Consider the following 22646-nt stretch of genomic DNA (forward strand, 5'->3'; position numbering starts at 1 on the left):
ACCTAAACGTCCATCAATGATAGACTGGATTAAGAAAATGTGGCACATATACACCATGGAATACTATGCAGCCATAAAAAGGGATGAGTTCATGTCCTTTGTAGGGACATGGATGAAGCTGAAAACCATCATTCTCAGCAAACTATCGCAAGGACAAAAAACCAAACACCACATGTTCTCACTCATAGGTGGGAATTGAACAATGAGAACATTTGGACATAGGAAGGGAAACATCACACACCAGGGCCTGTCATGGGGTGGGGGGAGGGAGGAGGGATAGCATTAGGAGATATATCTAATGTAAATGATGAGTTAATGGGTGCAGCACACCAACATGGCACATGTATACATGTATACATATGTAACAAACCTGCACGCTGTGTACATGTACCCTAGAACTTAAAGTATAATAAAAAGAAAAAAGAAAAAAAAGCTTCAGTTTTCCCTACACTGCATATGTTCATATTGGCAAATCAAGGAGTGCCTGTATTGAGTTTCTGCAAAATATTTTTGGGGGAGGTGAAAGAAGGAGCAGTTCCATCATTTTAAAAGGTTAATTTTTTAAAGCTTAAAGATTAATCTGTGCTTTTAAAAAGGATTTCACAACTATTTTACCTGTTGTATTTGTTCTTGGCTGAATAACTACATTTGTATTGTGAGTAAGAAGTTTTGGACTGTAAATACATAGTTGATATTGATATTATAATAAAGCATTTGGAAGAAATTTACAGGCCTTTCTCACACAGCTGTGCGCTTTTAATTATTATTATTATTATTGGAGACAGAGTCTTGTTCTCTTGTCCAGGCTGGAGTACAGTGGTGCGATCTCAACTTACTGCAACTTCTGCCTCCCAGGTTCAAGCAATTCTCCTGCCTCAGCCTCCCGAGTAGCTGCAACCACAAGTGCATGCCACCACACCTGGCTAATTTTTGTATTTTTAGTAGATACGGGGTTTTGCAATGTTGGCAAGGCTGGTCTCGAACTCCTGACCTCAGGTGATCCACCTGCCTCAGCCTCCCAAAGTGCTGGGATTACAAGCATTAAGCCACTGTGCCTGGCCAATTTTTAAACATAGTCCATTCTGCCTTCATTTTATAGTGAAAACAATCATTTTGGTGACTTGAATTTTAAAAATAGCAATTTTCAGACATTCAGGTGAGACCACCTGGATGTCTCCAAAGTCATTGTTTATTTGTAAGATAAATATGCCAAAGTCACTTTTCCACTAAACCAGCTCAATTCTGCTTCTGAATCTTAGATGAACTGTCCCACAGCATAGCCAGAAACAGCTTGCTGTATCATCTTAAACCTTTCCTCTCCATATATAACTCAGTCCCAACGAATATACACAAATGCACAACCTCAATCAGTAAGCAAGACTCAACCCACTTCAACATTCCTTTCATGAGTAGAGACAGGCCTTCTGTTCCAACCCCCCACACTCAAACTACCCATGTATTACCCTTCCAAATCAAGCCAGCTTAACCTTTCTAAAGGGCAGATCCAAATTATTTTAAGAGGGAATTGCTATGAGACCATTTAATGACTGCCACTGCTTTTGTAGGATCCAAGGCCTCCCTCCACTTGGCCACCCAAGTCTGTGCAATCCCATCATGCCCACATGGCACTCCTCACTCCACAGAGAATGGGTGAGGTATGTGAATATGAGGGCATTTTTGACACCCCTCTGCCTTTTCTCATATTTGGAACATGTTCCCTCCCTTCTGGATGCACAAGTGACTGATCTGGGTGTGCCATCCTTGCCTTCTTCCCCAAAAATGCTCAATAACTCTTCATTGCATTCTTCATAATATTAAGCCTCCCAAGGACAGGGTTCTTGCTAGACCTAATTTTGCACATCTGATACTTATGCTAAATAAATGTTTGTACAGTAAGTGAATCTAAATGTTAATTGTAAATATAAGGAAGTCATGATGGGAGGGGAACAAAAAGCCCTTCTTCATCAAATTAATCTCTCCTTAGGGAAGACACTGAATTTGTTTCTGCGGATTATCATCTTACTTTTTAATAAGAAATTTAATTTGATTGCCCACTTGAATGATGTTTTCCAGCCTCGGGATTCCATACCACGAGGGCTTCTGAAAGGAATGTTTTCTGGTAGTCCTTCTACATACAGATCATTTGCATGGGCTTCAAATTTTTGGTACAGTAGGGCCTTGGCTTCAGTGCTCCCCAAGGCTTCAACTGAACAAAACCAAAGCAATTCAGGAGACTACGCTTATGTTGAAATCAGATTTTAGTACAATCCAAAGCAAGGTGCAGGTCAATTTTTTTAAATTGGAAAAACTCTGGAAACATATTTACTAACTATTGAAGCAGGCTTAAAGCAAAGGCAAGCATAAATGACTCATTATTAGACAGATCAATGAGACAGAAAATTAACAAGGATATTAAGGACTTGAACTCAGTTCTGGACCAAGCGGACTTAATAGACATCTACAGAACTCTTCACTCAAATCCACAGAATATACATTCTTCTCGGCACCACATCACACTTATTCTAAAATTGACCACATAATTAGAAGTAAAACACTCCTCAGCAAATGCAAAAGAATGGAGATAATAACAAACAGGCTCTCACTGTACAGTGCAATTAGAAGTCAAAATTAAGAAACTCGGCCGGGCGCGGTGGCTCAAGCCTGTAATTCCAGCACTTTGGGAGGCCGAGACGGGCGGATCACGAGGTCAGGAGATCGAGACTAGCCTGGCTAACACGGTGAAACCCCGTCTCTACTAAAAAAATACAAAAAACTAGCCGGGGGAGGTGGCGGGTGCCTGTAGTCCCAGCTACTGGGGAGGCTGAGGCAGGAGAATGGCGTAGACCCGGGAGGCGGAGCTTGCAGTGAGCTGAGATCTGGCCACTGCACTCCAGCCTGGACGACAGAGCGAGACTCCGTCTCAAAAAAAAAAAAAAAAAAAAAAAAAAAAAAAAATTAAGAAACTCACTCAAAACCGCACAACTACCTGGAAACTGAATAACCTGCTCCTGAGTACATAACGAAATTAAGGCAGAAATAAAGATGTCCTTTGAAACCAATGAGAACAAAGACACAAAGTATCAGAATCTCTGGGACACATTTAAAGCAGTGTTTAGAGGGAAATTTGTAGCACTAAATTACTAATGCACTGAATGTCCACAAGAGAAAGCAGGAATAATCTAAAATATAATATTTATGCAGCTAACAAACATGAAAAATGTTCATCATCACTAGTCATTAGAGAAATGCAAATCAAAACCACAATGAGATACCATCTCACGCCGGTTAAAATGGCAAACAATAAAAAGTCAGGAAACAACAGATGCTGGAGAGGATGTGGAGAAATAGGAACGCTTTTACACTGTTGGTGGGAGTGTAAATTAGTTCAACCATTGTGGAAGACAGTGTAATGATTCCTCAAGGATCTAGAACCAGAAATAACATTTGACCCAGCAATTCCATTACTGGGTATATACCCAAAGGATTATAAATCATTATACTATAAAGACAAATGCACACGTATGTTTATTGCAGCACTATTCACAATAGCAAAAACTTGGAACCAACCTAAATGCTCATGAATGATAGACTGGATAAAGAAAATATGGCACATATATACCATGGAATACTATGCAGACATAAAAAAGGATGAATTCATGTCCTTTGCAGGAACATGGATGAAGCTGGAAACCATCATTCTCAGCAAACTAACACAAGAACAGAAAACCAAAAACTGCATGTTCTCACTCATAAGTGGGAGTTGAACAATGAGAACACATGGACACAGGGAGGGGAGCATCACACACCAGGGCCTGTCAGGGGGTGGGGGGTTAGGGGAGGGACAGCATTAGGAGAAATACCTAATGTAGATGATGGGTTGATGGGTGCAGCAAACCACCATGGCATGTGTATACTTATGTAACAAACCTGCATGTTCTGCACATGTACCCCAGAACTTAAAGTATAATAAAAAATAATAATAACAAAATTCTGCCCCCAATCCAAGGCCACCAATAATTTAATTAAAGCCTATAAAATAGGACACACACACAAGTCACTCTGTTTCCTTGACTCCACAACTTGTATATGTGGCTTACAATGCATTTACTTTATTATCAGTCTCAATAAACTCTGGGGGAGAAAGCCGGGGGTAACCCACCTAATTCTTTCATGAAATGTCTAACATGGCCTCGAGTGTGTAGGATCTTTTCTCAAGCCCCTATGCCTGAGTGTTACTTGCTGATGGCCCTTCCCCATGATTGAGGAAGCTGAGTCACTCACTAGCTGAACACTAAGTACAAGACAGCATGAGAATCATGCTTGCAGCTGCAGTTAGCTGGGGGGCTGGTAGAAGGCACTGCTCCATGATTGCATATTCTGAGTTCTGCCATCTTAACAATATGTGTATATGTTTTCTATCTTTGAAGATACTTGCATTTTTACATATCAGAATCCCAAGGCTGAGAAATAAAAATTTTAAAAATTAAAAATAATAATAATGATAAAAATAAATGACCCATCATTAACAACCAGATTTTGGCAGATTTAAGTGTCCTGGCCCTAAGACAATCTTAATAACTCTAAGATCTTAAAAGTTTAAACTTTGTTTTTCAATATTCTTAGGAAGAAGAGAGAGAAAGAAAATCATTATAGACAATAAAGAACACAACCTAAATACTTTTTTTTTTTTTTTTTTGCTTTTTTTTTTTTTTTTGAGACGGAGTCTTGCTCTGTCACCCAGGCTGGAGTGCAGTGACATGATCTTGGTTCATTGCAAGCTCCGCCTCCTGGGTTTAAGTGATTCTCCTGCCTCAACCTCCTGATCAGCTAATATTACAGGTGCCCGCCATCAAACCTGGCTAATTTTTGTACTTTTCAGTAGAGACAGATTTTTACTATGTTGGCCAGGCTGGTCTCAAACTCCTGACCTCAAGTGATCTGCCCACCTCGACCTCCCAAAGTACTGGGATTACAGGTGTGAGCCACCGCAGCTGGCCTGCAAATACTATTTGGAAGCAGCCTTTTGCTACTATCTGCTTGTGAAATTAATAACCCTCCTCCATTGGCTGCTGCAAACAGGCACATTTCAGGCTAAATTTTCATCCACACTGCAACCATGAGATCAATGTTCTTTACCCCTTCAACCTCATGAGCACGCTATTTTAAAAGAAATAACTTTCCATGAAGAATTCATGGAATGGGAAATAAAAATAGTAAGCAGAGGCCAGTTTAGATTAAAAGAGGCATAACAACCAAAGTTAGCACATGAAGATTGTTTGGACCCAGATTTAAAGCAAAATTTTTCAGATAATGAGGAAATGATACTGTTCAGGTAAGAGTATGGAAACTTGGCCAGTTACGGTGGCTCATGCCTGTAATCGCAGAAGTTTGGGAGGATGAGGTGGGCAGATCACCTGAGGTCAGGAGTTCGAGACCAGCCTGGCCAACATGGCGAAACCCTGTCTCTACTAAAAATACAAAAATTAGCCGGGCATGGTGGCGTGTGCCTGTAAGCTCAGCTACCCAGGAGGCTGAGGCAGGAGAATCGCTGGAGCCTGGGGGGCAGAGGCTGCTGTGAGCTGAGATCGCGCCATTGCACTGCAGCCTAGGGCGACACAGCAAGATTCTGTTTAAAAAAAAAAAAAAAAAAAAGAAAGAAAAAGAAAAGAAAAAAGAGTGAGGAAAGTCAACTAAGGGCTACAGATGAGCTGACAACAAAAAATCACTGTAATTTTGTCACATGTGATGAGACAGTAGCTGTGTAAGAAAACATTAATGCTGTTTGGGGATGCATACTGAACAGATAAAATGACGTGATGACTGATTTGCTTTACAATATCCCTGCAAAAGGAGGCAAAGGAATAGAAGAACAAAATGTGGGACAATCTTAATGATCACAGAAATTGAGGAATGGGTATTTTAGTGTTCATTGTACTATTTTCTCTACTTTTGAATAGGTATAAAAACTGCAATTTAAAAACGTAAAAAAAGAGCCAGGCGCGATGGCTCATGCCTGTAATCCCAGCATTTTGGAAGGCTGAGGCAGGGATCACTTGGGTCAGGAGTTCAAAACCAGCCTGGCCAACATGGTGAAAGCCTGTCTCTACCAAAAAAAAAAAAAAAAAAAAAATCAGCCAGGTGTTGTGGCAGGCACCTGTAGTCCCAGCTACTCAGAAGGCTGAGGTAAGAGAATTGCTTGAACCTGGGAGGCAGAGGCTGCAGTGAGCCAAGATCATGACACTGAACTCCAGCCTGGGCGACAGAGTGAGAATTCACCTCAAAAAAAAAAAAAAAAAAAAAAAAGTAAAAAAGAATTGACTAATCCCTGCTCTGAAGCCACATCCAAACAAAACTCTAAAAAGAAAGATTCAAGCAATTTATATTGTGCTATTTATATACAGATCTCCCTTGCACCTCTGTATGTAACATTCAAATATTTTGCAACCTGATGGTTGGGGGTGGCTCAAAGCTCGGCATGGTGGCAGGTGCCTGTAGCCGTAGCTACTTAGGAGACTGAGGCAGGAGGATAACTTGAGCCCAGGAGTTCCAGTCCATTCCAGACAACATAACAAGACCCTGTTTCTTTCTTTCTTTCTTTTTTTTTTTTTGAGATGGAGTTTCACTCTTGTTGTCCAGGCTGTAGTGCAATGGGGCAATCTCAGCTCACTGCAACCTCTGCCTCCTGGGTTCAAGTGATTCTCCTGCCTCAGCCTCCCAAGTAGCTGGGATTACAGGCACACGCCACCATGCCCAGCTAATTGAGTATTTTTAGTAGAGATGGGATTTCTCCATGTTGGTTAGGCTGGTCTCGAACCCCCTACTTGAGGTGATCCACCCGCCTCAGCCTCCCAAAATGCTGGGATTACAGGTGTGAGCCACCGCACCCAGCAGACCCTGTTTCTTTAAAAAGAAAAGTTGGGGAGCCGTCAGGGAGCTCATTGATGAATTATTTTGGTGATAACAACTGCCATCAAAACACAACTATAAAATCCAAAATTATATCTATTGCCAGATCTTTCTCCTTACTTCCGGACTTATTTATTCAACTGTCTCCTTCACCTCCACACCTCAACTTAAATGTCAACTTGAAAGAAATTAATTATTAATTAATTAATAATTTAATTATTTATTAGTAATTAATCCTTTTGTTCTTAGATTGGCTTTCCTCTAACATCTCAATGTTTGTCTTAAATTCTTACTTCATGATATTAGCACCAAATCTGAAGGGCTCTAGTATAGGAACTCTTTGAGATAAGAAACATGTGTTTTTGAGAAACCACACAAAATGAAATAATTATCACAGTTGTAAAAACAAATATGCCCATGAACAAACAACAGTAAAAGATTAGAGGCTTTTGGTCACACTAGAGAGGATGTTAAATAAAATTATTCTGTTAATTCAACAAGGAAATATATAAACCTAATTCTAACGAACTTTTTATAAAATAAAAAAGAACCAGTTGGAGTTGAGAGTGAAAAGTGGAAGTTTAGAAAGAGGCGAAGCCAACTACAGAACGTGCTCATCACATATCATCAAGGCTGATCCAATCACACCCCCTGCCTCCCCATCCCCCTTATTCCACTTAATTATTTCCCAGACCTTATACCTTCTTACAAAGTAAATATCTCTTACTTACTACACATGTTTCCCCACCAGACTGAATGCTCCAGAATGCACGGGGCAGGGCACTGTCTTCTGCACTGCCCAGTTCCCGGCACCTGACTCACAGGTGCCAAATGACTGCAGGATTATGAGGTTGGAAGTAGTAAATATTTCCTGAATACTTGCAGTGGTTCACAGCAATGAAAAATCTAAGATTTCTTCTCTCCCTTTCAGGAACCTTAGAGAAAGCAGCAATACTGTCAGAGGTGTTTGAATGACAGCAACTCAATCTTAAATAGGAGCTGGGTAAAATGAGGCTGAGACCTACTGAGCTGCATTCCCAGATGGTTAAGGCACTCTAAGTCACAGGGTGAGGGAGGAGGTCAGCACAAGATACAGGTCATAAACACCTTGCTGATAAAATGGATCGCAGTAAAGAATCCAGCCAAACCCACCGAAACCAAGATGGCGATGACAGTGACCTCTGGTCATCCTCACTGCTACACTCCCACCAATGCCATGACAGTTTACAAATGCCATGGCAACATCAGGAAGTTACCCTATATCGTCTAAAAAGGGGAACCATAAAATAATCCACTCCTGGCCAGGTGCAGTGGCTCATACCTGTAATCTCAGCATTCTGGGATCACCTTAGGTCAGGAGTTTGAGACCAGCCTGGCAATGTGGTAAAACCCCATCTCTACTAAAAATACAAAAACAAATTAGTTGGGTGTGGTGGTACGCACCTGTGATCCCAGCTACTCGGGAGGCTGAGGCAGGACAATTGCTTGAACCCAGGAGGTGGAGGTTGCAATGAGCCGAGATCACACCACTGCACTCCAGCCTGGACTCCATCTCAAAAACAAAACAAAAAAAAAAGTAAGAGAGGCTGGGCATGGTGGCTCACAACTGTAATCCCAGCACGTTGGGAGGCTGAGGTGGGTGGATCACCTGAGGTCAGGAATTTGAGACCAGCCTGGCCAACAAGGTGAAACTACATCTCTATTAAAAATACAAAAATTAGCTGGGCATGGTGGCAGGTGCCAGTAATCCCAGCTACTTGGGAGGCTGAGGCAGGACAATGGCTTGAATCTGGGAGGCGGAGGTTGCAGTGATCCAAGACCACACCACTGCACTCCAGCCTGGGTAACGTGAGCGAAACTCCATCTCAAAAACAAAACAGTAAGAGAAAACTGGAGCTGAGTCCTGCTCATTATATTTACTTTCCTAAAATAAAACAACATTATAAAAAACATTACTCAGTAATATACTTTAGTTGAAAGGGGAAAAAACAGACTTACCAAAATTTTTTGCAGAAAAGCTGATCCACCATCTTTCTTAATTTAGTGATTCTGGCATACCATTCTTCCTTTACTGTCGAAATCACAGGAATACAAGTTTTCTCAATTTAGTGGGTTTAATAGCTTGGGTTATTAAATATTATTATTATAAAATAGGCAATATTATTTTTTTCTTTTCCTGTGACTAAAATTATTTCTAAGATCCAGAATGTATTTATTACTGAAACAATGCTGACACACACTGCACAAAAAAGGAAGAACCAGACATTCATTAAAGCTAGGAAAAAGCAGAATTCAGTGTGCTCAAGAACCACTAGCGGGCCAGGCGCGGTGGCTCACGCCTGTAATCTTAGCACTTTGGAAGGCTGAGGTGGGCAGATCACCTGAGGTTGGGAGTTCGAGACCAGCCTGGCCAACATGGTGACACCGCAGCTCTAATACAAATATAAAAATTAGGCGGGTGTGATGGCAGGTGCCTGTAATCCCAGCTACTTGGGAGCCTGAGGCAGGAAGAATTGCTTGAACCTGGGAGGTGGAGGGTGCAATGAGTTGAGATCACACCACTGCACTCCAGCGTGGGCGACAGAGCAAAACTCCATCTCAAAAAAAAAAAAAAAAAAAAAGAACAGCTAGCAGGTGCCATTTGGTATGGGGAGACTATGCATATAATCTTGCAGCAATCCTTCCATTTTAGTAAATCTAAACAGTGTGATTCCATTCTGTTTTGTCCCCACTCTACTCCAGAGCCAAAACAAGTAAGAAAATCAGTTATATTTCTGTTTCTTTCAAAACACATCTAACAATTAAGAGACGATATGCATGGCTCCATATTCTAAAAGGAAACCTCTTATATCCTGGGTATCATGGACATTTGATGAATGTTTGCTCAGTTGTTTGGTGCAAGCTTCAATAATAACCTGTTCAATGCATTATGCCAGATAAATCTTGCATCTCAAAAGTAGGAAAAATATTGTTCTTTTAGTTCTGTCTACCCATAAATGCAACATTTACATGTATTTATAATGGGTTAATAAAAATAAAGTGAATTTACTGTTCTAGAGAGTATTAGAATTTTGACAACATGAATTCTCCTGTCCTGGCATGTAATTAAAAGTTAGAGGAATATTATTTCATGTGGAAGATACCATTAAAAAAAATCAATGTTAAGCATTAAATAATTATTTTACATAATCTTCTAATCTGACTTAAGACTGAAGACCTACCTCCTGAAGCTGGTTTATCAAGTTGTAAATCTTCATGTGTCGAACTCACAAGTTCATGTCTGCAAGGTGAGAATAAATACTTAATATTCACTAGGCAATATTCAGCAAAGTAATATCCATTAGTACATATTTAACATTTAATCACCAAGGGTGGCTTTGGAAAGAAAAGACAGGCTGGGCACAGTGGCTCACACCTGTAATCCCAACACTGACTGAGGCAGGCAGATCACAAGGTCAGGAGTTCAAGACCAGTCTGGCCAACATGGTGAAACCCCATCTCTACTAAAAATACAAAAATTAGCCAGGCATTGTGGCAGATGCTTATAATCCCAGGTACTCAGGAGGCTGAGCTAGGAGAATCACTTGAACTTGGGAGGCAGAGGTTACAGTGAGCTGAGATCACACCATTGCACTCCACTATGGGTGACAAGAGCGAAACTCCAGCTGAAAAAAAAAAAAGAAAAAGAAAAAGAAAAAGAGAAATATACCATTACTTTAAGGCAATGTAGATACAGCCAGAATTTCTACAGAAATCTGAACCACATTACAAAACTAAAAAAAAAATACCAGCTAATATCATTTAAAACATATAGCACTAAACGGAATAGGTAATATTTTCTTTCTTTCTTTTTTTTTTTTTTTTTTTGAGACAGAGTCTCGGAGTGCAATGGCACGATCTCGGCTCACTGCAACCTCTGCCTCCTGGGTTCAAGCACTTCTCCTGTTTCAGCCTCCGGAGTAGCTGGGACTACAGGCATCTACCACCGTGCCCAACTAGTTTTTTTATTTTTAGTAGAGATGGTGTTTTCACCATATTGGTCAGGCTGGTCTTGAACTCCTGACCTCAAGTGATCCACCCACCTCAGCTTCCCAAAGTGCTGGGATTACAGGTGTGAGCTAACGCACCTGGCTGGAAAAGGTAAAATTTTCCAAACATAAACATTAGTGTAACTTTATTGGACTTAAAAAAAATTTTTTTTTTAGTAAAAGAAGCAGAAGATTCTCCTGAACTGCATCATTTCAACTAGCATTTATTTACTCATGATTAAAATAATACAACAGCTATAAAAAGTCAAGAGGTGGCAAGGTGCAGTGACTCATGCTTGTAACCCCAACACTTTGGGAGGCCAAGGCAGGTGAGCACCTGAGGTCAGGAGTGTGAGACCAGCCAGGCCAACATGGTGAAACCCTGTCTCTACTAAAAATACAAAAATTAGCTGGGCATGGTGGCTCTCACCTGTAGTCCTAGCTACTAGGGAGGCTGAGGCGGGAGGATCGCTTGAACCTGAGAGGTGGAGGTTGCAGTGAGCTGTGATCACGCCACTGCACTCCAGCCTGGGTGACAGAGCAAGACTCTGTCTCAAAGGAAAAAAACAAAAAGTCAAGAGCATAGGGAGTATTAAAATCAGACAGAACCAATGGTCTCTCATCTGAACAGCTCCATTTTTTTGCTATCATTATGTGTTAAGGTCTACTTGCTACTAAACATTAATATTTGCACTAAAGTTTCAAGTGTACCACATAACACATTAGTGCTGACTTAGGTTTAATGTCCTTTGCTGTACACTATACTTGAATATTATACTTACATACCACAACAAAAGTATCTTTCTCTAAGGCAATTAATATTAATACTGCTTTAAAATTATAAAATGTGGGCCGGGTGCGGTGACTCATGCCTGTAATCCCAGCACTTTGGGAGGCCAAGGCAGGTAGATCACAAGGTCAAGAGATCAAGACCATCCTGGTCAACATGGTGAAACCCTGTCTTTACTAAAAGTACAAAAATTACCTGCGTGCAGTGGCACATACCTGTAGTCCCAGCTACTTGGGAGGTCGAGGCAGGAGAATTGCTTGAACCTGGGAGGCGGAGGTTGTGGTGAGCCGAGATTGTGCCATTGCACTCCAGCCAGAACAACAAAAGCAAAACTCCGTCTCAAAAAAAAAAAAATTATAAAATGTGAAGATTTGTTTTATAATTTCACAACACCTGAATATAATTGTCTTTAAACTAAATAATAAATCACCACCACAACAAAAGCCCCACAACATAATCTGTTTCACTTTATAAAAAGCACTGACATTTAAAAAATTGTCATGGTCAATTTATAAAACTGTCATAGCAAATTATTTTTACTCAGAATAGTACTAAATTAACAATATAACAAAAATATAGACCAGGTGTGGCGGCTCATGCCTGTAATCCCGGAACTTTGTGAGGCCGAGGCAGGTGGACCACTTGAAGTCAGGAGTTCGAGACCAGCCTGGCCAACATGGTGAAACCCTGTCTCCACAAAAATACAAAAATTAGCTGGGCGTGTTGATGCATGCCTGTAATCCCAGCTACTTGAGAGGATGAGGCAGCAGAATTGCCTGTAATCCCAACTATTCGGGAGGCTGAGGCAGGAGAATCGCTTGAACCTGGGAGGCGGAGGTTTCAGTGAGCTGAGATTGCGCCATTACACTGCAGTCTGGGCATCAGTGTGAGACTCTGTCTCAAAAAAAAAAAAAAAAAAAAAAGATAAAAGTAGAGACAATAGGGGCATCTTGGTGAATACCAAATTTAACAAAGCAGATTAAAAGAAAAAATTAGTTTCAAAAAATAATATTCAATTAAATTCCTAAGATCCAGGGCTTTGCAATAAATATGTAAATAAATCCCCAATATCCATGCTGAAAGTTTAAAAGAAATGCTAACGATAATTAAACAAATACTACTTTTTCTCAGCTTTGCAGTAATATAGAAACAAAGAATGTTTCTAATATTTAGACAGAAACTACAAAGCAACTTACAAGGAGAGACGTGTAAGGATGGTAGGATTCACCAGCAGCCCTGGGCTTGTCCACAGTACCCCCATGATAAACAATAACTCCATTGTGTATATGAACAAAGTATTACACGACTTTTCCAATTTAAACATACTGTATTTTCTTTCAGACAATTCTTCAACTTATTTACATAGATCAATGATATGATTATTCCATTTCTCTGAAAACTGAGCAAAAGCTGATTCTCAATAATATGTCCCTAGGTCAGAGCAGCACTAACATATGACTTATTTCCTACATTTTACATACTAACAGTCTATATCATTTTACTGCTTTTGGAAACATTTTTCCCTTTTTTGGTGGTTCTTAGAATTAGTTTAATGGGAGACTATAAGAGATGTTTTAAAGTTTAGTACCTCTTTTTAACCTTTTAATTTCTGAAAAGCAGGAAGGCAGAAAAGATCAATCAAATTAAACACGACAACAGGGAGGCCACAATGAGGAGGTCTCCGGGGGTCTTTTAGCAAACTTCCTAAAACATGTCTCAGCTGTGTGGAAATAAGATTTTACAGCGGCTGGGTTCAGTGGTGCAGGCCTGTAATCCTAGCACTTTGGGAGCAGAGGTGGGCGGATCACTTTGAGCTCTGGGCAACAAAGCAAAAACCCCCCTCCCCTCCCCAACCCCTTGCCTCCGCCCCCATCTCTATCAAAAATACAAAACTTAGCCGGACATGGTGTCAGGTGCCTGTAGTCCCAGCTACTCAGGAGGCTGAGGCAGGAGAATCACTTGAACCCAGGATGCAGATGTTGCAGTGAGCCAAGGCCGCACCACTGCCAGCCTGGGTGACAGAGCAAGACTCTGTCTCAAAAAAGAAAAAAAGAAAGAAAAAAAAAAGATTAAGTAAGAGGGACCCCAGACCTTAAAAATACAAGTTTAAGAGGGACCCTGACTGAGCGCGGTGGCTCATGCTGGGACATTGGGAGGGCGAGGCAGGCGGATCATGAAGTCAAGAGATCTAGACCATACTGGCCAACATGGTGAAATCCCACCTCTACTGAAAATACAAAAAGTTAGCTGAGGGTGGTAGGTGCGCACCTGTAGTCCCAGTTACTAAGGAAGCTGAGGCAGGAGATTTATGTGAACCCGGCAGGTGGAAGTTGCAGTGAGCCGAGGTAACGCCACTGCACTCTAGCTTGGGCAACAGAGCAAGCCTCCATTGAGGCAAGGTTTCTCACTCTCAGGTCCGAGGGGTTCAATAACCGGGCCCTTAGGGAGGTGTGAGCCCCCTGAAACGATGCAAGGTTTTGTGTGGAGAGCATGCACATGTGTTTCTGGGAAAATGGTCCACAGCTCTCATTCTCAGCAGGCTCCACACAAAAACGGTTAGAACTCTTGCTACAGAGCCGTGGGAGCAGTTAGGTGAGGGGCCTGCCAAGGACACTCTGGGGACTACCTGGGCAGTCTTGAGCCCACCTGGGCAGTCCTGAGCCCACTGTCGCCTAGGCAGGCTGCGCTGCTTGGCATTTGCAGAGCTGAGGGGATGGGGCATGCAGGGACTGTGAAATCGCCCTGAGATGACCCACAGTCCTCAGCTGGGAAGTGAGGGGTGTGTATCCTGCGGCATCCTCCATCCCTAGGGCCATGGGGCCAGGAGAACTGGCCCTTGCAGCAAGTGAAAAGCCTATTATTGACTCCCTCCCTGGCCATGTAGACAGTGAACCAAAGGCACTCATATCAAGTAAATGCCTTGGTCTCTGTGACCGAGGTGCCCAGTAGGCATTCCCAGGTGCAGGGAAGGTCCTGACACCAACATATGCACCTGGTCACCTGAGGAAAGAGAAAGGACTATCCAAGGGGATGGGGCTGAGCTGGGTGTGGAGTGGTCCTTATGGGTCTTGGTGAGCAGGATGGGGAGGAGCATGAGCCAGGCCTCAGGGCAGGACAACCAGGAGACGGCCTGGAAAAAGTGCTGGACCCACGAGGCTTTAAGGCTGGCCAGAGAGGGAGGCAGGATAGGCTGGGAAGTCCCGAGGTCTGAAGATTGGCCCTGGCAGGCAGAAACCAGGTAAGATGGGCAGTTACCTGCATCCTGGGGGGCCAGATGCATCCTTAGCCCAGAGCAGGCGCCAAGATTTCTGGCTCTGGGTGTGACTTCAGTCTGGGGAAAAGCCCCAACCCCCACCAGGACCACCTGCCCCCCAGAGTACTTCAGATGCTAAGCCCAAGCAGGGGCAGGAAGCTGGACTGATGCCTGGGGTATCCCAACAAAGTCCCTGCTACCCCCAAGCTATGGGGCTAAAGGGGGATTACAGCCCAAACCCCACATGCTGGCTCTCAAACTAACACTGAGCCCTCAGTGCCCAAAGGGAGATTCAATCAGCACACTTTCCAGATGGGAAAATGACCTCAGAGAAGTGGAAGAGCCTTGCCCAATGCCCCAGACCAGGGCTCTAGCCCAGAGTGTTCTTTTGTCACTGTGTCCAGAGGGCAGCAGCTACTCTGATGTACCCACCTAAGCCTGGCAACTTTCTCCAACTTTGGAAGCCCAGGAGCATGGCCTGTGTCCACAGATGCACCTGGCATGAGGCGTACCCAGAGAGACAGAGGCAGATGAGTTTCGCTTTCTCCACTGGATTGTGACGGCCTCCAAGGAGACAAAGATCTGCTTGTGAAGGCAGCGGACAGTGAGCAACTGGGGGTGGTTTAACTCTAGATGGATCTGCAGTGCCTGGATGGGACCTGTCTCAGACAGAGCTCAGTTCTGCAGGTCACTTCAGGCACGGAAAGGTCACAGCTACCAAGTGTAGGAGTCTGGATTCAAAGCCAACAGCATGACTCCAAAGTCCCTGCCCTAGCCCCTGGACCACCCACCTCTCGGAGTCACCCTTGCAAGCTCATCAGATGCTCAGGCCAGCAGCACAGCTGGCCAGGGCAAGGGAAACTTGGGGAACCTCAGAGGACCCCTAGGTATTCCAACCTAATCCTGGCACCACTGCCCCTCACCATCCTTCTTCCTGCGTTAACCTTACCCCCTACACAGAGCCTGGGCCACTTAACTTGGCATCAAACAGATGCCTCAATAAATCAGAGGCTGATCTTCTTGAAAAAAAAAAAAAAGACTTAACAGATACACAGTTGCAAGTTAGAATACTAAAGAACATAAACATACAACAACTTAATGAACATATAAATTCAATATATAGCCAATCATTGTAACTATGACATAATAGAATATTAAAATACTATTTTCAACATGTATACAAGCTTAATGATCTATTTATATCCAAAATATGAATCATCAACATAATTTGCCACTAATATTCAGTCCCTTCACAGGACACATGATCCACTAGGAGTTAACAGATTAGCAGCTGACAGGCAGTGACACACAGCAAAAACGAAAATGAAGAGATGAAATAGCTTTGAAATAAAGAAGGTTTTAAAGCTAAGAGAAACCATTGAATTATTAAGTCATTAGCACTAATTTTGAGTCAACTAACTAATTAATGTGAGATGAAACAATGTCCTATGCTTTGGTAAATTCGAACGATGTTTAAACAATGTCTATAATGTGACTTTCAAAAAGCTCCTGGCTTTACAAAGGTGAGATTATAATGTAGTAATAATGCTAAAGCATGTCCCCTGCAGATGAGCATGTTGTAACTTTCATCAGTCACACTGAGAGTCCAGAAGATGAAGGAAAAGGTCGTGGATTTCACTGAGAACTTACCAGAGTTGAACTCCCTCACTTTCTGTTGCCCAACATTGGCAGGTTCTGGAACTGGTGGCTGTGGTGGCTCGTTGGTCTTTGGTCTCTTAGAAGATGGAGAATCATCATCATCTTGAAAAAGAAAATGGTCATTACTGAAGGAATCATCTTAGGTTACAGCCACCTCCTAGTCAATTCCCAACATTCAAAAGGTAAGTGGCTTTAAAACTATTTTGAGTATTAATAATTATTCCTGTATTATGATCATTAGCATACCTTTTTCTAGTTGCATCTGAAATTTTATTTTTTTGGGATGTGCTCGAGTGAATACTGTTTTATCCTCTGTCTTGCTTCATTATTTTTTAGTTTGCTTCATTTGAATCATCATTACAAATCTCCCCTTGCCCTCAAATAACTCTGAAATTGCTGCCAAGAACTATATTCTATTTTAAGGCTTTTCAGAAAAAACTTTCAACAAAGACAGCCACCTAAAGTTATACAAATACAGAAGAAAGGGGATATAATAACGCTTAGACTGGAAAAAATATTTAAGCTTATACAAAATTCAAACATACATAAACAAGGGAAGCTGGATAATTGTATGTTCAAATACTTTTAATAAGTGCAAAACGTATATGCTTAAAGAAATAGGGCTGGCCGGGCGTGTTGGCTCATGCCTGTAATTCCAACACTTTGGGAGGCCAAGGCAGGCAGATCACTTGAGGTCAGGAATTCAAGACCATCCTGGCCAACATGGTGAATGAAACCCCATCTCTACTAAAAATACAAAAATTAGGCTGGGCGTGGTGGCTCACACCTGTAATTCCAGCACTTTGGGAAGCTGAGGTGGGCGGATCACCTGAAGTCGGGAGTTCAAGATCAGCCTAACATGGAGAAACCCTCTCTCTATTAAAAATACAAAATTAGCCAGGTATGGTGGCACATGCATGTAATCCCAGCTACTCAGGAGACTGAGGCAGGAGAATCACTTGAACCCAGGAGACGGAGGTTGCAGTAAGCCGAGATGATGACATTGTACTGTAGCCTGGGCAACAAGAGCAAACTCTGTCTCAAAAACAAAAACAAAAACAAAAACAAAAAAATATTAGCCAGATGTGGTGGCGCCTGTAATCCCAGCTATCTGGGCAGCTGAGGCAGGAGAATCGCTTGAACCCAGGAGATGGTAGTTATGGTAAGCTGAGATCGTGCCACTTTACTCCAGCCCGGGTAACAGAACGAGACCCTGTCTCAAAAAAAATAGGGCTATATTATTTATGAAACAGATACTGTTGACTCAGTCACCAGAAAGCCAAGGTCGCCAACATTAGACAAATTCGCTGGAGGACCTATGTATGTGCTTTGAAAGACAAAACTGCTTTTGTAAAGAATACTGTATTTTAGAAAAACATAATCACATTAACAACTAATAACACTGTAAAATTAACTATCTAGAGACATAATCTCATTCTATTGCTCAGGATGGAGAGCAGTGGGATGATCAAAGCTCACTGTAGTCTTCAGCTCCTGGCCTCAAGTGATCCTCCTGCCTCAGCCTCTTAAGTAGTTTGGGCCACAGGTGGACACAGGTGCACCTGACTCTTTTTTGCTTGTTTTGTAGAAGCAGGGTTTCACTACATTGCCCAGGCTGGTCCCAAGCTCTGGAGTCTCGCTCTGTCGCCCAGACTGGGGTGCAGTGGTGCGATCTCGGCTCACTGCAACCTCCGCCTCCTGGGTTCAAGAGATTCTCCTGTCTTAGCCTCCCGAGTAGCTGGGACTACAGGCATGCGCCATCATGCCTGGCTAATTTTGTATTTTTAGTAGAGATAGGGTTTCTCCATGTTGGTCAGGCTGGTCTTGAACTAACCTCAGGTGATCCGCCCACCTCAGCTCCCCAAAATGCTTTGATTACAAGTGTGAGCCACCACACCAGGCCTAATTTTTGTATTTTTTGTAGAGACTGGGTTTCACCAAGTTGGCAAGGATGGTCTCGAACTCCTGACCTCAGGTGATCCACCCGCCTCAGCCTCCCAAAGTGTTGGGATTACAGGCGTGAGCCACCGCACTTTCTTATGTTATTAAATAGCCCAGGAGGGTGCGGTGGCTCAGGCCTGTAATCCCAACAACTTTAAAGGCCAAGGTGAAAACATGCTTGAACCCAGGAGTTAGAGACCGGCCTGGGCAACATAGCAAGACCCCCATCTCTACAAAACACACAAAAATTAGGCCAGGTGAGCACGGCGTCCGGCTAATTTTTGTATCTTTTGTAGAGATGGGGTTGCGTCATGCTGCCCAGGCCCGTCTTGAACTTCTAAGCCCAAGCTATTCTCCTGCCTTGGCCTCCCAAAGTGCTGGAATAACAGGGCCCAGGCAGCCTCATGTTTTCTTTAAGCAGTCCCTCCCGGTTGTACACTTGGATAGTTTTCTTTTTCTTTTTTTTTTAAATACAGGGTTTACCTCATTCTCGCAGGCAGGAGTTCTGTGGTGGGATCATAGCTTACTGGAGCCTTGAACCTTGGTGTTCAAGTAGCCGGGAGGCTGAGGTTGGACTACAGAGATGGGGTTGCGCCATATTGCTAGGCTGCTCTTGGCCTGAAGGGATCCTCCCACCCCGGCCGCGCCCGGACATTCTTTTCTATTTTTGACCGACATAAATACTGCCCTGGGTGGGAGTTTATCAGCTACCCCTTTCCAGCCCGCAACACACAAGAACTGGCCGAGAGGTCGCCGTTACCAGGCTCCACTCTGAGAAGACTGCCCAGCTCCAGGCACTGCCCGTGACGTGGCAGAAGACCCGCCCCTGTGACGTCACCGAAGGCACCCCCCCCCCCCCCCACCAAGAAGGCGCAAAGGCCCGCCCCTCACGCGGAGCCAATCGGAACTCGAGGTGGGAGTGCTGGGTCTTCCAGGAGCGCGCTTGCGCGCGAGGGTGACTACCGGCGGCCGGCTGGTATGTCATGTCCGCAGGCTTCAACCCAGCGGCCGCCACCCATAAGCTACCAGGAGGAGCTTTACCACCACCTGGACTACTATACCTGCCTGACTTCCCGGCCTGCGGGGTCCGCGCAGCAAAGACCTGACGCTACTGGAGCAGGCGCTGTACACCTACCGGCTGGCGCCTGGTGGGTACCAGCGCAAGGTCGCCCAGAAGCTCCTCAATGGCCGGCGCAAGCGCCAGCCAGTACCAGCTGCAGCCCGGGCGGCGAACTCGCCTCAGCTGAGCCTGGGTACGTGCAACCCCCAACACTTCCCCCAGCCAGGTTTCGGGAACCTCGGGAGCGTCCCCCACTGCCCGGTGCCACTGGTGCTGGGCAGGGAGGGTTGGCCCCATCTGAGGCTGTCCTGCATTAGGGAGCTGCACCAGCTTGACCTCTGACTGCCGTTGCAATAGCATTAAAACCTTTGGAACTTTGTAGGTGGGTAGAAGGGGCTAGGAAACAAAGAAAACATCTTTTTAAAAATGTATATAAGAGAGAGAGAGAGAGAGAGAGGAGAGAGAGATAAATAAGATTTTCAAGGCCGCGCATGGTGGGTCACACCTAAATAAGCAAATAAATTGGACTTTCAAGGCCAGGCATAGGGGGTCATACCTATAATCCCAGCACTTTGGGAGGCCCAGGCAGAAGGATTGCTTGAGCCCAGGAGTTCAAGGTTGCAATGAGCTATGATCATGTCACTGCACTCCAGCCTGGGTGACAGAGTAAGACCCTGTCTCAAAAAATAAAAAATAAAAAGATAGAAATAAAATAGCATGGGTGAAATGTTGAGCACACGATAGATTTGCACTTACCTCTTTCTTCCTCTACACAAACCCTTGCCCCAGCTAGGCAAATTTAGACACTCTACCCTAAAATACATTTAGCACTTTCTACCCATCCTTCTGCTCTTGCTGTTTCTCTGCCTCTTCCTCTCCACTTACTGAACTCTTATCAGTTCTTAATGATTCTCACCATTATATGCTCCAGAAGGGAAGTATATAATACATATATTTTTGACAGTATATCCCTGGCCCCTGCCATAAATGTGCAATGATTATCACCAAATAGTTAAATGAGCACCTTTAGACTTGTTTGAATGCCTAAGAAAAATGATAGAATTAAAAAGGACTGGCCAGGCATGGTGGCTCACGTCTTGGAATCCCAGCACTTTGGGAGGCCGAGGCGGGCAGATCACCTGAGTGCAAGAGTTAGAGACCAGCTTGGCCAACATGGCGAAAACCCGTCTCTACTAAAAATACAATAATTAGCCAGGCGTGGTGTCAGGTGCCTGTAATCCCAGGTACTCAGGAGGCTGAGGCAGGAGAATTGCTTGAATCTGGGAGGCGGAGGTTGCAGTGAGCCAAGATCATGGCACTGCATTCCAGCCTGGGTGACAAGAGCAAGACTCCGTCTCAAAAAGAAAAAAGAAAAAAAAATTAGGCATGATGGTGCACACCAGTAATCCCAGCTACTGGGGAGGCTGAGGCAGGAGAATCACTTGAATCTGGGAGGTTGTAGTGAGCCAAGATTGTGCCGCTGCACTCCAGCTTGGGGGACAGAGTAAGACTCTGTCTCAAATAAAAAAATAAAAAAGGGTCTTTGCTTTAGCCCCCTTATTCCACAGGAGGAATCCAAGACCCAAAAAAGAAATATGACTTAAAATGCTGGTTAGCAGGAGACAGGACTAGATTCGGGTCTCTTTACCATGTTGTTTCCAACAGGCCACACTAACTCAGCTTGATGCACCACTTCACAGTGTCTTTCCAAGAAAGGATGTCTAAGCACTGTAACTTCTTTCAAGGCAGAGTCCTGGTCTTTTGATGTTCCTCAAGATCCTATCTTTGGCTCTCTTATCCTGACACATTCACACTTATTTCATCCTTTTTTTTTTTTTTTTCTTTGAGGCAGAGCCTCACTCTGTTGCCCAAGCTGGAGTGCAGTGGCAAGATCTCGGCTCACTGCAACCTCTGCCTCCCAGGTTGAAGCAACTCTCCTGTCTCAGCCTCCTTAGTAGCTAAGATTACAGGTACGTGCCACCACGCCCCGCTAATTATTTGTGTTTTTAGTAGAGATGGGGTTTCACCATATTGGCCAGGCTGGTCTTGAACTCCTGACCTCGTAATCCGCCCACCTTGGCCTCTCAAAATGCTGGGATTACAGGCGTGAGCACTGCGCCCGGCCTATTTTCAGTTTCTTCAACAAATATATCTCAAGGGGAAAAAAACGGATCATCCTGGCGTGGTGTCTCAGGCCTGTAATCCCAGCACTTTGGGAAGCTGAGGCAGGGATTGCTTGAGGCCGCAGTGAGCTATGATGGTACCACTGCACTCCAGCCTGGGCAACACGGTGAGACCTTGCCCCCTGCCCCACCAAAAAAACAAATAAATGAGTAAGTAGGGAAATAATCAGATTGAATCAGAATTAAGAACATACAATTGCGGCCGGGCACGGTGGCTCAAGCCTGTAATCCCAGCGCTTTGGGAGGCCGAGACGGGCAGATCATGAGGTCAGGAGATCGAGACCATCCTGGCTACATGGTGAAAACCCGTCTCTACTAAAAAAAATACAAAAAAATAGCCGGGCGAGGTGGCGGGCACCTGTAGTCCCAGCTACTCCGGAGGCTGAGGCAGGAGAATGGCATAAACCCGGGAGGTGGAGCTTGCAGTGGGCTGAGATCCAGCCACTGCACTCCAGCCTGGGCGACAGAGCTAGACTCTGTCTCAAAAAAAAAAAAAAAAAAAAAGAACATACAATTGCAATGTATGAGATTTTTGTCCCTAATTCAGCCAGCAAACGTTAAAAACCCTTTATGAGATGATAGATGAATTTGAACAGACTGGATATATTAAGCAGCACTGTCAGTTTTTTAGGTGAGAAACGGTAATTATTTTTTCATCTAGCTGAAGGTTTAGAATAAAATGGGATACGTCTGGACTCACTTCAAAATGGCTCTAGGAGACGGGGAGAGTACGATTCCGCAGGAGCAGGACTGGCCACAAACTGGCAGCTCTTTAAGCTGGCCGACAAGTACATGGGGGCGGGGGTCATTCCTTGTTACATTCTCC

At 43.8% G+C, this 22646-nt stretch overlaps 1 long non-coding RNA gene across 8 annotated transcripts in view; it reads right to left on the minus strand.

The window, feature by feature from the left end:
- LOC102145016 (uncharacterized) overlaps nucleotides 1–19390 on the minus strand; it is a 72735-nt gene extending 53345 nt beyond the window's left edge. For 6 of the 8 annotated variants that reach the window (XR_012432362.1, XR_012432364.1, XR_010585596.2 and 3 more), the window contains exons 1-6: nucleotides 19061–19390; nucleotides 16628–16738; nucleotides 11940–12062; nucleotides 10128–10186; nucleotides 8905–8977; nucleotides 8350–8458 (exon numbers count right to left, since the gene is read on the minus strand). This is a non-coding gene — a long non-coding RNA (uncharacterized lncRNA). The remainder of the gene's footprint in view (nucleotides 1–8349; nucleotides 8459–8904; nucleotides 8978–10127; nucleotides 10187–11939; nucleotides 12063–16627; nucleotides 16739–19060) is intronic. The other 2 variants (XR_012432365.1, XR_012432367.1) reach the window with 1 other exon arrangement.
- Nucleotides 19391–22646: the final 3256 nt, after the last annotated feature.

Source organism: Macaca fascicularis, chromosome 3 (genome assembly GCF_037993035.2).
Source record: "Macaca fascicularis isolate 582-1 chromosome 3, T2T-MFA8v1.1".
In the NCBI taxonomy this organism is placed as follows: Eukaryota; Metazoa; Chordata; class Mammalia; order Primates; family Cercopithecidae; genus Macaca; species Macaca fascicularis.